We start from the raw sequence: 15,354 nt of genomic DNA, 5'->3' as shown, positions 1-15,354 counted from the left end.
TACACCCTGGTTGCTGCTTTGATAATCCGAAAAATATGGTTTCAGATCTACTTCAGATTGGTTTTATGAGCAATACAATATGGCGACTAACATAAAACTAAGTTTCTCGCACGGATGCATCTGGATTGAAAAACCGTTCACTCACTCTCACGTGAATCCCTCTTTCTGAAGACCCCACCTGCAGGTCCTCTCTACTCTTGTTAATAAGGCAATGTTGGTTCCTGCTTTGATAATCCGAAAAATATGGTTTCAGATCTATTTCAGAAATGTTTTATGAGCAATACAATATGGCGACTAACATCAACCTAAGTTACTAGCGCGGATGCATCTGGATTAAAAAACCGTCCACTCACTCTCACGTGAAGCCCTCTCTCTGAGGACCCCACCTGGAGTGCCTCTCTACTCATGTGAATAAGGCAACGAGGTAGAGGGGCTTAGAGTGATAAACCGGAAGTTCTGAAGTGGCACCCCCCCGGTTGCCGCCATGTTTTACGCAAATGTGACCACTCGTCACGTGACCTTCCAAGAGCCGTGACGTCGCAGGCAAGATGGCAGCGCCCAGAGCTGGCGGATGCGAGTTTGTTTGGTGCGCGGCAGCTGTGACGTGCAGCTGCTTTCCGACGATTTCGGGCTTTTCCGTGCACGCTGACGCAGGCATAATGTGAAAATATGAAGGAATGAGACTTTATTCCCTTTTTGCGCAAGATCGCTCTGGATCATCTGGATATTAACACCTGTGAGACAGCATCAGCCGTATCGCCGTACCGGTGCTCGGATTCGGGATCTGTTCGAGGATCGACAGAACTTTGAGTGGTTTTAGCATAAAATTTTCGCATTTTCCTAGCTTTGTTTGAACGTTGGAATGTCTGAGAATCGACGCGAAAGGTATACGTCGTGTTAGGGCCTAGGAGAAGTTGTTTCAGGCCTGCTTCACCGAATAACCATAGCAGCTTTTAGCGAGGAAGTAACTGCTAATCGACGATTCTACATTCGATCGCTTTTCTTCCTTTTTTGGTGAGTGCGAAGTGCACACTTATTTTCAGCTACCAGGATGACGTTTTATTGAGTGTGGGGATGAATAAATCGTTGCAGGCACCTGATTCAAAGCTATTCGACTTGCAATAAGAACAACAGTTTTGGTGTATGCATAGATTAACTGCACCTTTTTCTCTTTCGTATGATTTATTGCAGGAATAATTTTTTCATCAAGAGTGCATTGTATTAGTCGGTCAATTATTTACTTGTTCTAATTACCTGGATAAGATGATTTATATGTGTGTTCCTCCCTTGCCCGAAGAGCAGTCTTGTTGAAAAATGTTGACCATTCCTTTCGGTCTCTTCAATAGACTTTTTTTAAGTGTGGGTTGCCTATACTTCGTACCATTGTAACCTGGAAAAGGGCAACCGCCACAGCCCCCTCGAGCCAATCAGAGAGACAGAGTGAAGGTGTGTGACAAATCTGTGCGGACGAGCACTCTGAATGACATGTCATGTTCCTCTCTCCAACGTGCATATTGGCTCACCGAGACTGTAGCCTTTGCTGTTTGCCAAATTGTGATGAAACAAATTACAGTAGCTGCTACTCTAATTACCCCAGGCTTTCATACTTTGGTCATTTGTTCGACAAGAATGTTATGTCCGCCATCACTGTGAACTCGGCTCAGCGCTTATTGGACTCTAATGCTGCGTTAGCATTCGACGTGAACTGGGGCCCATTTGTGTGCTTTACGCCGAAAAAAATGGTAACAGTTGTGTTGCTTGATGGGGTTCTTCAAGGGGTCTATTGTGTCATACGTATAGGAAGTGTCGTGCTATATAACAATGCATCAACACATACTATTAAAGTATATGCTCAGAGGTGTGTTTGTTTTTGCAATTAACAAGTTACAGCAGTGTGCTTTAATGTTATAATGTGTGTAGTTTTAAGTATCCTCTCTGCAATGCCTACGAAGGCCCCTGGAGGGAATAAATTAATAAATAACATTTTCACATCACTGGAGTTGGTTTTCGGATGTGCCACATGTTCAGGAGAAGTGGAATGAGTGCAGCCCAATGCAACAAGTCTGCCAGTCTGGTATGTCCCATTAATTAATATTGAAGGGTTAGAGATGCGAGTGTCCTCAAAAGGACCTGCGCGTGCGGTGAACACAATTCTTGGTGTATAAACTCTCAAGGCGTAAAGGCAAGCGGAAATAGGTTTATCTGGTTAGTGTATCAAATATATTTATTTCCACTGGATTACATAATCATTGATTTTTAGTTAATGGTTCCAGAACGAGTTCTTTCTGCGGCAGCCTCCTGTCAGGCGTTCAGTCGTAATACCTGTTGACTTTGTTGTGGGATGACGCTCCTGGCACGTCGGTGTTCAGCTTGGTCGAGTAGCAACTTTGACCGACTGATGCCATCTTGTAATCATACGTCATGTGCGCCCAGTGACATCTGATGCACTGAAGCTGCAGGGCTGGCTTCTAATCCGCAAAATTTTCCTGGTAGTTTTCTGCATCAATGTAGCAAGCTCGGGCATGTGTTTGTTATGTGGCTGTGCCTTTTGCTGTACCGTTGACTTGATAGCTGGCAACAATGTTTGTTTGCTATCCAAGCCATTTCACTTCCATTTCGTAATGGAGATTTATTCTGCATCCTACGACCTCTGCAACTTGTGCAAGTCTTGTGTGGCAAAGTGAAGTCTTGTAATGCTTGCAGTCCACTTTTGAGAAGAACCAACCATTCTATTTCTTAAGGTCACTGAGCGGCATCCTCCATCAAAGTTGAAAATTGTGCACTTCGTGGCGTGGACACAGATAATTAGTGTCAGCAAATTATTAGGTATTGTCCTTAGACTACAACCGACACCAGATGAACTCTCCTTGCATTATTGCTTACCAGCTTTGTCGTGCTTACCTCCCGTCCAGATGAAGTAGATCACGAGCTTCGGGGTAATGTCGGCACCAGGGACAAAGACCGCCGAAGATAATCCTCAATGCTCCCCGACGCTCGTCGAGACGTGGTCGAGGGTCGTTCGGCACGAACCCTTGCAAGCCAATTCATTGGTACGGGCACCTCCAGTAGACATGGTCGGCCTCATGCAGTGGTAGCAGAGTGGTTTTCGGTCGGCCATTCGCAGTACCTCCATTTTCCTCAGTGTACTTTGTTCTGCGCGGACCTACGCTGGTTCTTCCCAATGTCGGGAATGCTTCAGCGTTGGGGTGTCTCGTTGAATTGGCATTGGATAGTAACAGGTAGCCGGTGGTGGCCGTCGTGACTTTGTGGCATAAGTCGCCCTCGGTTCGTCAGATGCCGCTTCGGTCGAAGAAGTCTCCAGTTGAAATGCCTGTCGAACTTCTTCTGAAACAATCTCGGCGATCAAAATAAAGGCCTGGACACCGTTGTGGAGGATGATGTCACGGATCCCTGGGAAGCTGGTGTCGAAGTTGCAGCTGGACGACTCGAGTGTCGAGACGCTAAAGAGTTGTTGATTGTGACAGGTTCGGGCCTGCAGTCTACATTCAATGTTGGAAGCCTCATTGATATGAACCCTTCGACTGTTGGCGTGGGGTCGCGGACAGGGCTGCCGAAGGTGTTGTCCCTCAGATGAGGGACATGGGATTCTTAGCCTCTTGTCTTCTGTAGCATCAGGGTTGGCATGGGTGCTCGATCAGAAGCAAAACATCCTCCACGAAGGTGGTGACGCTCTCATCGGGGCCGTGTCCTGGACAGAATCAGGAATTCGGCTCTTTTGTCAATTTTGGCTGATGAACGTGCGCTTCAGCTCGATCTTGCAAACTTCCCACGACGTTAAGGAGGATTCGTGGTTTTCAAACCAGTGCCTCGCAGTTTCTTCCACGAGAAATATAGGTTCCGCAGGAGCTGGTTGTCCATCTACCCACTGTGGCGGGCGACACGGTCATATTGTTCAATCCAGCCCTCGACGTCTTATGCACCTTGCGTGAAAGGGCATCAGAGTGCGAGGTGCGACGGGCATGCAAACGATGGTGGGAGCGGACGTGGTTTCTCATTGTTGGCTTAGTCAGCTTCGGTTTTTCTGGCAAAATACCTAATTCCGGTGGTTCTTGCTGGTAGCAGCGACTGGCTTAGATTTCAAGTTCTTCGTGGTGTATTTCCGAGTTTCGTCTTCGTGGTACTCGCTCGTCTTGCGGTTTTTCTGCCAGGCTCAAGAAAGGACTTGGTTCAAGGCTCGCCGGGGGTTCAAGCCTCGGGATAATGTGCCACCCGTGTCTTGTTATCGGGCAACTCGGCTGAGGAGCCGCCGGGGTCCACACAGAGTGAAGGGCTATGGGTAAAGTGCGCAGCACCTCCACCAGAACATACAATGACAGCTGAGCGTGGCCTGGAACTTTCCAGAATAGAAAATATTGATAGAAAATAGGACTGGAGCAAGCATCCGTGACAATATAACAAAACAGACAGAAAAAGGCCTATCCTGACCACTAAAGAAGCTGCATTGCTTTAGTGGCATTCTGTCCTAATAAATCCTCTTCTTCGGGGTCTGGCGACTGCCGTCGACGAGCTGAACTGAAATCAATGAGGGACCACCTTTCTGGTAATGGGCCTCTGCAGACCGCCGTCGCAAAGCGGCGTGAACGGGTGGACTGGGTAGGTAACACGCGCGATGAAATGTCCATACAGCTTGCAATTCGCGTAACAAGTGTTGATGAAACTTTAGTGTCGACGAAACGTGCGACAGACCAGCGGAATCAATACCAACTGCAACACCTGTGCTCCGTGAAAGTGCACGTCTACGCCAAAACAATTTAGTAGGCAGCACAGCATCACCTAAAGCACGGCACAGGAACTACCAGCTTGAAGGCAGCTCTTCGGCGCACGGCACACTTCTGCTCCGTGAAAGTGCACGTCTACGCCGGAACAATTTGGGAAGCAGCACAGTATCATTTAGCACGGCACGGGAACTACAAGCGGCAAGGGAGCTCTCCGGTGCACCGCACAACCAAAGTGAGCCTTCGGTCATTTGAACGAAGCGGCACCACGATTGCGCACTGCCAAGCACGACTCACGCAATTTCCGTCGCTAAACTGTGTATCGAAATATATTGCACACGCTTTACTGCAGATCACGAAGGTTCCGATGGTCAAGGAGAGCACAAAAACGTCGCCTTAATATTTATCCTAGCGGTGTCCAAATCAATCCGAGGTCCGAGTAACGTAGGGTGGCAATATCCTCGTCGGTCACTAGCGAAGTGCACACCGTTCCTCCGTATTTTCACGTTATACCTACGTCAGACACCGCGCTGAACTCCGAAGTCGCTTTTGACCGGCCTCATACAACATCATATGACGGCTTCCGCCTCTAAAATCAACTCGCCGAGACGAAAGACAACGAACAAAGCATCCGACAAGCTGTCGACAAGCTCCGGCCAATGCTCGGGCCCAGCTGGGGCCAGCCGCTGCATGGGCGCTGCCATGTTTCCTGTGACGTCACGTATTCGGTTTGGTCATGTGACGTGTGGTCACATTTGCGTACAATGGCAGCCGCCTTATGGGGGTCACTTTCGAGTGCAGACCGGAACCCCGGTTTATCGCTCTAAGCCCCTCTACCTCGTTGGAATAAGGCAATGTTGGTTCCTGCTTTGGTAATCTGAAAAATATGGTTGCAGATCTATTTCAGATTGGTTTTATGAGCAATACAATAAGGCGACTAACATAGAACTAAGTTTCTCGCACGGATGCATCTGGATTGAAAAACCGTTCACTCACTCTCACGTGAAGCCCTCTTTCTGAAGACCCCACCTGCAGTGCCTTTCTATTCTTGTTAATAAGGCAAAGTTGGTTCCTGCTTTGATAATCCGAAAATTATGGTTTCAGATCTATTTCAGATTGGTTTTATGAGCAATACAATATGGCGACTAACATAAAACTAAGTTACTATCGCGGATGCATCTGGATTGAAAAACCGTCCACTCACTCTCACGTGAAGCCCTCTCTCTGAAGACCCCACCTGGAGTGCCTCTCTACTCATGTTAATAAGGCAATGTTGGTTCCTGCTTTGGTAATCTGAAAAATATGGTTTCAGATCTATTTCAGATTGGTTTTATGAGCAATACAATATGGCGACTAACATAAAACTAAGTTTCTCGCACGGATGCATCTGGATTGAAAAACCGTTCACTCACTCTCACGTGAAGCCCTCTCTCTGAAGACCCCACCTGGAGTGCCTCTCTACTCATGTTAATAAGGGAATGTTGGTTCCTGCTTTGGTAATCTGAAAAATATGGTTTCAGATCTATTTCAGATTGGTTTTATGAGCAATACAATATGGCGACTAACATAAAACTAAGTTTCTCGCACGGATGCATCTGGATTGAAAAACCGTCCACTCACTCTCACGTGAAGCCCTCTCCCTGAAGACCCCACCTGGAGTGCCTCTCTACTCATGTTAATAAGGCAATGTTGGTTCCTGCTTTGGTAATCTGAAAAATATGGTTTCAGATCTATTTCAGATTGGTTTTATGAGCAATACAATATGGCGACTAACATAAAACTAAGTTTCTCGCACGGATGCATCTGGATTGAAAAACCGTCCACTCACTCTCACGTGAAGCCCTCTCTCTGAAGACCCCACCTGGAGTGCCTCTCTACCCATGTTAATAAAGCAATGTTGGTTCCTGCTTTGGTAATCTGAAAAATATGGTTTCAGATCTATTTCAGATCGGTTTTATGAGCAATACAATTTGGCGACTAACATCAAACTAAGGCTGTGTTCCAAAATTTACTCGATCCGACTCCGGAGTAAAAGTTTCGTACCGCGGCGTTCCAAAACTTACTCGAGCTTACTCGATGACGTCAGAACTCGCGTTCCAGAAGCGGGTTGTTTACTCCGGAGTAATTACTCGCGCTACCCTCCTCGATCGGGGGGTAAAGTCGGATCAAATCGAGTAAATACGTCACGTGATCTGTTCGTCGTCTGCTTTCTGCGCCGACAGCCGTCAAAGCTCGCTTGCTCCGTTGGTTTTGGTGGCGGACGTTCGAAATGACAAAGAATTAGGTGCAGCATGTGTGGTTATTGCGATTTGCTGTTGTCAACGCAGGAATTGACTGCATTACATCCAGACCGACCACCTTCCCCGGGAACGTGTACTCATTATCTGAGTGCGAGCGTAAACAAGAGCTTCTCCGCATCCTCGTCCTCGGCGTTGGGGGAATGCCGTAATCTCACGTTCAAGGCCGAAAATGTTTGAACTCGGTATATGATAATGTAATATTTTTGTTTCCTCCAGAAAGTGCGTAATGAGAGGATAACGTTTGTAAAGCAGTGAAGGCTTCGAAAATTTCACTGTAATCACATTCGCGTCAAAGCGAACGTGAGTTTTATATCATTCTGGAGAAAGCACCCTCGCGCTGTACCGCTACACCGTGTGGAATATATTTCTGCAAAACATAATCGGTGCAAATTACAATGCGTGGAATATATGCGTTTAGGGCACCGTGACTAGAATTGCAGCAATGGCGCTGATTAATAAAAACACGTTTTTTTATGTCTAGCTGTAAGGAGTAAGTAATTTTGATCTCAATATACAGCTCAAAACGAAGGTGAGTAAAAGGAGCTGGTGGATCCACCTCAAAATACACCGCGTCGTCATTAACATCGCCGTTCTTCGGGTGCTTTCTCCATGATCAATAGGATCGTCTGCTATTTTCTGCCATCGCTGCTGTGTTTTCTTTTTGCCGTCGCCCAAGACGAAACCAATCCGCGTAGTATCCAGGTGATTATCCTGGCCGTTCCAAAATCGAGTCGCGGATCGTTTACTCGCGATGTCACGTGGTATTACCCGCTGACGTAGGAGGCAGGTTACTCGGGTAAGATTTGGAACATAGCCTAAGTTACTACCGCGGATGCATCTGGATTGAAAAACCGTTCCATCACTCTCACGTGAAGCCCTCTCTCTGAAGACCCCACCTGGAGTGCCTCTCTACTCATGTTAATAAGGGAATGTTGGTTCCTGCTTTGGTAATCTGAAAAATATGGTTTCAGATCTATTTGAGATCGGTTTTATGAGCAATACAATATGGCGACTAACATCAAACTAAGTTACTAGCGCGGATGCATCTGGATTGAAAAACCGTCCACTCACTCTCACGTGAAGCCCTCTCTCTGAAGACCCCACCTGGAGTGCCTCTCTACTCATGTTAATAAGGGAATGTTGGTTCCTGCTTTGGTAATCTGAAAAATATGGTTTCAGATCTATTTCAGATTGGTATTATGAGCAATACAATATGGCGACTAACATAAAACCAACGTTACTAAAACACTCAGTTGGGAAACTCCCATATAGACAGCTTTGAAAAAGTGGCCCCGATCTGTCTCCAAGCACCGAGCTAATGACGAACACAACGCCACCATTTTTCCGGCAGCGGCCACTCGACAAACTGCAAGTGACTTCTATTTCGGCTATAAGAACAGATACAGCGGCACAGGGTGCCACCCCTGTCTCCCCGGCGGACGCGCCGCGTTCAACTGCCGAAGTTAAAATGCACCTAGGGCGGGTCGCGCTACCTGAAAGGACCGCTGAGGCATGGTTGTATAAAAACAATATTAATTGTGCCGCAAAACCCTGCGAACTAAAGATTTTAAAAACATAACGTGCCCCTCTTCTTGTACTAAACTCCAATAAATTTCATACAAAAAGAGTCTTTTTCGTTTGTTTTTACGCAAAAACATGCCTTCTGAAAGCTCAAGATGACCACAGTACAGACCTGGTACAGACAAATGATAAAGAGTGGCGCTGTTGTCGCATTTAGCTCGGTCCTGGTGGACGCCAGCGGGACAGGTTTCGACGGCGAGTTTCCCAACTGAGTGTTTTAGTAACGTTGTATAAAACTAAGTTACTAGCGCGGATGCATCTGGATTGAAAACCCGTTCACTCACTCTCACGTGAAGCCCTCTCTCTGAAGACCCCACCTGGAGTGCCTCTCTACCCATGTTAATAAAGCAATGTTGGTTCCTGCTTTGGTAATCTGAAAAATATGGTTTCAGATCTATTTCAGATTGGTATTATGAGCAATACAATATGGCGACTAACATAAAACTAAGTTTCTCGCACGGATGCATCTGGATTGAAAAACCGTCCACTCACTCTCACGTGAAGCCCTCTCTCTGAAGACCCCACCTGGAGTGCCTCTCTACTCATGTTAATAAGGCAATGTTGGTTCCTGCTTTGGTAATCTGAAAAATATGGTTTCAGATCTATTTGAGATCGGTTTTATGAGCAATACAATATGGCGACTAACATCAAACTAAGTTACTAGCGCGGATGCATCTGGATTGAAAAACCGTTCACTCACTCTCACGTGAAGCCCTCTCTCTGAAGACCCCACATGGAGTGCCTCTCTACTCATGTTAATAAGGCAATGTTGGTTCCAACGAGCTTGAGTAAACTTAGAGCGGTAAACCAGCAGCCGAAAATGGCACCCCCCCGATTGCCGCCATCTTGCCTGTTTGCCACATTAGTGATCACGTGACTTAAAGATGGCTGCGCCCAGAGGTGGGTCAGATCAGATTGGCCAGATCACGGTCAGCAGATGGGCTCTCTGGGGATGTGTTCCAATCTTACTCAAATAGACCTGAGTTATTCCGGCGAATCAAGTCACGTAACAAGACAGGTTGACGCGGGTAGGTTTTTGAACGCAACGGGTACAAGACCTTTTCTCAAGAGTGAGATAGAGTAAATTTTGGAACACGGCGACACGGCCGCTTGAATGGGAGCCACTGTAGCCGAGCCGAGCGCGAGTGTGTGCGTGTGCGAGCTGGTCGGGGGCGGCTGGTGCGGCGACGGCGGCAACGGCGGTGCGAGTCGCATTGAACCGCGATGATCGTGCTGTGGGAGATTGGAAAATCTCCATGCGTGCTATGTTTGGCTAGGCAGACGATGAACAAATAGAGCCGGGTATGAACGTATGGCACAAGATCTAACCAGGTATGGGCACCGATCCGAATCGGTCGTAGTACATGTCAAACATCGCGTGGATATCTCGCATGAAAGTTTTGCATTCTCTCTGCACTCGACCTGCGGAATGTTCATTGCTCTTAAGGATAGGTACGCAGGGCATATGGAGTGTCTGCGATTGGAAGCCGAGAATGAATGCGTGAGAGGTTTTGGTGCTTTCGCGTGACTAAGGCTCGAGGATACGGTTGATCACGTCAGACGTTCCCGGCCGATTTTCTTTTACGTCCGACCCATATTAGGTTGCTATAGGTTGCCGTGCCCGTGGGGAACGGCACTGCTACCGTAAGTTCGCGCTGTGATTTGTAAGCATGGTCCTCGGAGTCCTGAGCCCTCGGCGCACACCAGGCGCCGTCTTCATATATAAGATCTCTACCGCGCATACGTCCGACGTACCTTTGAAAAAATCGGCCGAGTATGTCCAACGTATGTAAGGAATGCCTTCCGGGTACGTCCAAACTACCTTTAGACACAGCGTTAATTCTCTGCTTGCAAGGCGCCGGTAGTCGTCTGTAGGTGTCAACACGGCTGAGAATAGTGATGGAAACCAATGTCGTTGGTCAAAGTTCTCAAGACAGTGCTTACTCGCTCGCGTCGAAGCTTGTGAACGGTTACACCTGGAACCACTTTATGTCTCTTTTTTTCGAATACAGCTTTTTCCGGGATACCAGCAAGCGCTACAGCTGTTGCGCCGTCTTGTTACAGAAGGACTGGGCATCCGCAGACACAAGTGCAGTCCTTCAACCACTGCTGGTGTCAAGTGCAGGAAAATAACAAGGGGCTCACAGATTTTTTACAGTGCAGCCGAGACAGCATAATGCTGGATTGTAACTCTGTTGTTACAGTGTCTTTCACCAAGCACAGCTGTTCCGGGGACGGCCACGTGCTGTCTTTTTGCCTGTTTGCTACGGTCGACACGGTGGAGGCAGGTCGTGACATTGCACGGACGGCTGGACACCGAAGCGACGCAGGCTGACCATCAACCTTCTCAAGGGTGACCCATCTTCAGCCTCCTGAGTACGCTGAAGGCATCATACTCACCTAGGTCTGGTGCCATTGCAGCAAAGCACTTCTGCGCTTCACGAGGCATGCTTGCTTCTCTTTTTATGACTTTCTCTCGGGGCTCTGTCAGCATCTTCTTTGACTCTTGCTTTTGTTCGAGCGGTCATTTGGATCGTGAGAGAAAATAGTCTGCAGGGACTGCTGTCCCTGTCCAATATAGTGCCTTTAGCTTTCAGTGACGTCTTTCAGAAGCGACTACTAACAAAAGTCTCCGCACTTTCTCTACACTGGCATGGATCGAAAGCATCCTTACATATATGTCACTCCAGAGGCACTCCTGTAGCTTCTGGCGTACCAGAAAGACATCTAGTTGAACCATTGCTCCCTTTTGTGATTTTTTTTTAAAAAACTTGCCCTATCCTTGTCTTTTAGTGTTTTTCTTTTCTTCTTATGTCTGTGTCATTTACAGAGTCATATGAACCACACAAAACTTAATGTAACTTTGAAAGTTATGTAGACCTAAGTAATGGTTAGTTACACATCTACATATCTGCCGACATTTGTTCACTGCTTACTCCATTAGCATGCTGCCTGCGATGCGTCTCCGACTGGTGTGTTTACCGATTCTGAAAAAGTGGTCCCTCAATTTCCTCTCGGTGACGTCATACAAGCGTCATGCTGTTGCCGGCCGCAATCCTGGCAGTGTCACAGCAGCGCGGGTGAACGTGACGGACGCCTGTTTTGCTGCAGGTCGCTCTTCAGTGTTGCAGTCCACGGAAGTTTTGGCAGCTAGAAGTTGGGACGCCCTGACGACAGCGACACTCGTGTTCGGTTGTTCTACTCGCAGCCTTTTCGTTAGCATTTCTACGACCAACCGCCAGAATCACGACATGCAACAGCATGACACTTTGGCTTCTGTGACGTCATTTTTTGCCACTTTGGGACCACTTTTGATGTATGGGCAGCATAGGACGCTAAACACACCGGTTGGAAACACGCTACGGACACCATACTATATATAACCTTGACATGGAATCTGTCTTGCACTGTGAATGTCTTGTACATTTCTCTTGCTACCTTCTCTGGAATGCCGTTTTCTGATTCAAAGCGCATCCTTGATTTCTTATGCTGTAACCTCCGTCTGGTTTTTTCATCTGTCAACTGCCTTGCTTATGTTGAAATAGTGCGACCAAAACTAGAATATGCGTCCTCGGCGTGGGAGCCACATGTTAAATGTCTCTCATCCAATTTCAGGGGTGGATGCAGGAATTTCCTGAGGAGGGGGGGGGGGGGGGGGGGGGGTCAGGTGTTGGTCAGCGTACCATATCTTTAGGAACCCCCTCCCCCTCTCCCTCGTTTCACGCCCTAAATTTTACGCATGCAGAAATCAAGAAGGGGGGGTCAGGATATCCGGACCCCCCCTCTAAATCCGCCCCTGCCCAATCCGGATTTGGTTCAGAATCGGGCTAGTACTCGCTTTATTCTACATTTTAGGTTTGGTAGCATCACTGAACTTAAATGCAACTTAAATGCAGTTTTTTTTTTCAAACTCCCCTGTGTTCATATAGGCATATTAGTAAACTTTGTCTCCATCATAGGTTTTAATTCCTGCCTGATTTATTCATCTTGCCACCGCATCGGATATTCCCTCGCATTGATCACTGTTCCTCTCAACAGGCCTGTCGACTTTAATGGCCTGTCTGAAGCCACTGTTTCCCTCCAAGACATTGACTCCTTTCGTGACATATTAAGCTCAATATTTTATTAAATCACTCCATTATGCAATACCCTAACCCCAGGGCTCTTAGGATACTTAAAATAAATAAACAAAATGGAAAAAGTCGGTAGTTGGAAAGAAACTGGACGATTCTTGTCGTGAGAAGCCAAGTCTTTTGATATGTGGCGCCAAGTCTTCATAAATGGTGTTTTGCAAACAGAAGCCAGGCTCAGATGGCAAATGTAGCACAGGTTTAGTTATTGTCCACGAAAGAGCACGAGCTTGTTGAAGTATTGCCGGACGGGCACTCCCCTTTCCTCGGCACTTTGCTGCCGGCACATGTGGTGAATCCTCAGCTGAAAGTAGTGTGCCAGCATCTTCTTGAGCATGACAGAGAAGTGAGATTGATTGTCAATTGTTTGTGCAACAAACAGGTGGTCGAACCTCTTGAAGGATGGTGACAAGGAGACAATACTCAATGTCTCGGTTTGCAGCCTGAGAAGCCAGTTCCGCCCTCCCTTGGCCACTGTGTCGAAGTTTCTGCGAAGCACCTTCTCGGCAGTGGTGCAGAGATGCAGAATGTCTGGGGATGGACTGTGGAGACCGCCCTTGTCCTTGACACGCACCAGGTCACATTTGTCAGTGGTGAGAAGTGCAATCCTTGCACAGTCCGGGCATTTTGCGTCTTTTGCAAAGTGAACGGCCACATTGCCCACAATGTATTGTACAATGCTCTCGACAAACTCCGAGAGAGGCTTGTATCCTATAACCCAGGTGGCGTCGGCGTCGTCCTGGCTTGTGTCAGCTGTCGGGTCTTGCTGGCGCTTGTCCGACGAGCTCAAAAGGAGCGTCTCCGTGCCGTCGACCTGACAGTTGCCACGGCTCGAGGGCAGCACATTCGCGATGAGGCACTTCCTGTACGCCGAGCGAAATTCGAGGGCCGTAGGATTGTTGTTGTTGCCCGTTCTGTTCCTGATTGTTGCAAAGAACAATTCGAGGTGGTCTTGACTTAGCTTGCGTGTCAGCAGGCACTTGAGCAAAGGACTACTGCTCCAAACGAGGTCTTCAGCCAGACCCTTGATGGACTGGAGGGCCAACAGAAATCCAACAATGGCGGTCTTTCTTGGACCTTGGATCAGGGGTCTGCCCGTGGTATCCTTTAGGCCTCTGAGATAGCGCGAGGCTTTGTCAATCCTTGTCAAGATTGTCTCCTTGTTGTTGACGCGAATGGGGGCCTTGCTGCCAAGAGCGAGAGGGTGGCAGGAATTGGTGAGGTCAAACGTGTCGTCCACTACTGCTGCAAACTCGGCAGTGGCCTCCACACCCTCAAAGCCGGGGATCTGCTTTTCCTTGCAGAACAACAAGGCGCAGCTGACGGAGCGGCTTAACGTCTGTGCCGCCAACGACACCTTCATCTTCTGTTGGTGGAAATCGATGTGCCGTCTCCGAAGTTTGTTCCCGGCGTGTAGGCCTTCCTTTTGTTGTAGGCGATCCAAACACATTATGTAATGCCAGGCAACAGTCCTACCCGCACCATCCCTGATGAGCTCCTTTTCAGCCAGCAGGTTTCGCATGAGCTTCAACATGTGGCATGCGTCTAAGATTGCATACACCCTTCTTGACGGGTCGGAGGGGTGAGGGAACCAGCTCTTCATTCTTGGTTCCGCCAGGCTTACGCCAAGCGCTGAGAGCATGGATAGATTGCAGCTTGTGCCGTCGCACGTCACAGAGATGCAGTCGGCACCAGCCTCCTTCAATTTTATCAGGTATTGCTGGACCAAATTGGACCGAACAGTGCCGTCGAGTCCATCAATCAGGGCATATCCCAGAGGTAGCTTCCAGTTGCGGTTGACGGCAACTGCCAGGAAAACAAGCGCGTGCTTCGCATATGCAATGCAGTCGTCTTTGAGGATGCCATGGCCCAGGTCGCAGTAGCCTACAACTTCCTTGCCGTCCCAGTCCGCTTGTTTCTTTATACTAATCTCATCTACCATAAGGCTGATGAGGAGAGGTCCTTTCTGAGCTTCGTGGGAAACTTTTTCGAAGCACTCCTTTGTGAAGCCCGGCTTCGCACCAATCACGGCTGCCCATTTCCGAAGTGCGCTGGGGTGAGGCAGTTTCACATGTTTGCGCAGAAATTTGTAAGCTTTGGCCGAATAGAAATGCAGTGTCAAGGCAAACTTGCGCACATCTTCCGAGTAGCTGTTGTTTGCCTTTCCTGTTTTTTTCAGCACAATGTCTCGCAGTGTGCCACTGAAGATGTTGTCCAGGATGGCTACCGCTGGTTGAGGTAGCTGTGCCCTGAGTTTCTTCAGCAGCGCATTGAGTTTTTTTATCTTCATTCCCTTCCGGTTCGCCTTTCTTTTTGCTTGTCTTAGGATCTTCTTGGCTTTTCGCAGCTTGCGCTTGCTGGCAGCTAGAAGCATCCTGTCCCGTCGTGGAGACACAACTGTGTAGCTGTGGTCGCCAGAGCAGGTGGCCGGCCGTGAGGATGGAGCTTCGGGGCTGCTTGACGCTGCTTGAGAATCTGCTGTGGATGGGGCGTGTGGAGAGGGAAAGTCAGTCTGGCGGGACCGTTGAGATCGGACCACTTGGGAGGTGGAGGGAAAGTCAGTTCGGGGGTGTTGTTGAGGTCTGTCCGTTTGAGGGGTGAACAGTG

The 15,354-nt window shown here is 48.2% G+C and overlaps 2 long non-coding RNA genes across 2 annotated transcripts; both read right to left on the bottom strand.

Annotated features, from left to right (window-relative positions):
• Positions 1-6,418: 6,418 nt before the first annotated feature.
• On the bottom strand, positions 6,419-8,137 carry LOC121837932. The gene is made up of 3 exons (XR_006078343.1): positions 8,108-8,137; positions 6,565-6,653; positions 6,419-6,445 (listed from the first exon to the last, which is right to left on the bottom strand). It is a non-coding gene; the product is annotated as an uncharacterized LOC121837932 (long non-coding RNA).
• A 38-nt stretch (positions 8,138-8,175) lies between these two features.
• LOC121837933 lies at positions 8,176-9,347 on the bottom strand. Its single transcript, XR_006078344.1, has 3 exons — positions 9,318-9,347; positions 8,902-8,990; positions 8,176-8,196 (listed from the first exon to the last, which is right to left on the bottom strand). It is a non-coding gene; the product is annotated as an uncharacterized LOC121837933 (long non-coding RNA).
• Between the last annotated feature and the right edge of the window lie 6,007 nt (positions 9,348-15,354).

This window comes from Ixodes scapularis, unplaced genomic scaffold (assembly GCF_016920785.2).
Source record: "Ixodes scapularis isolate PalLabHiFi unplaced genomic scaffold, ASM1692078v2 PGA_scaffold5__190_contigs__length_132052651, whole genome shotgun sequence".
Classification (NCBI taxonomy): Eukaryota; Metazoa; Arthropoda; class Arachnida; order Ixodida; family Ixodidae; genus Ixodes; species Ixodes scapularis.
Note: the sequence above shows the minus strand (reverse complement) of the source record. Positions and strands in the feature narration are given on the sequence as shown.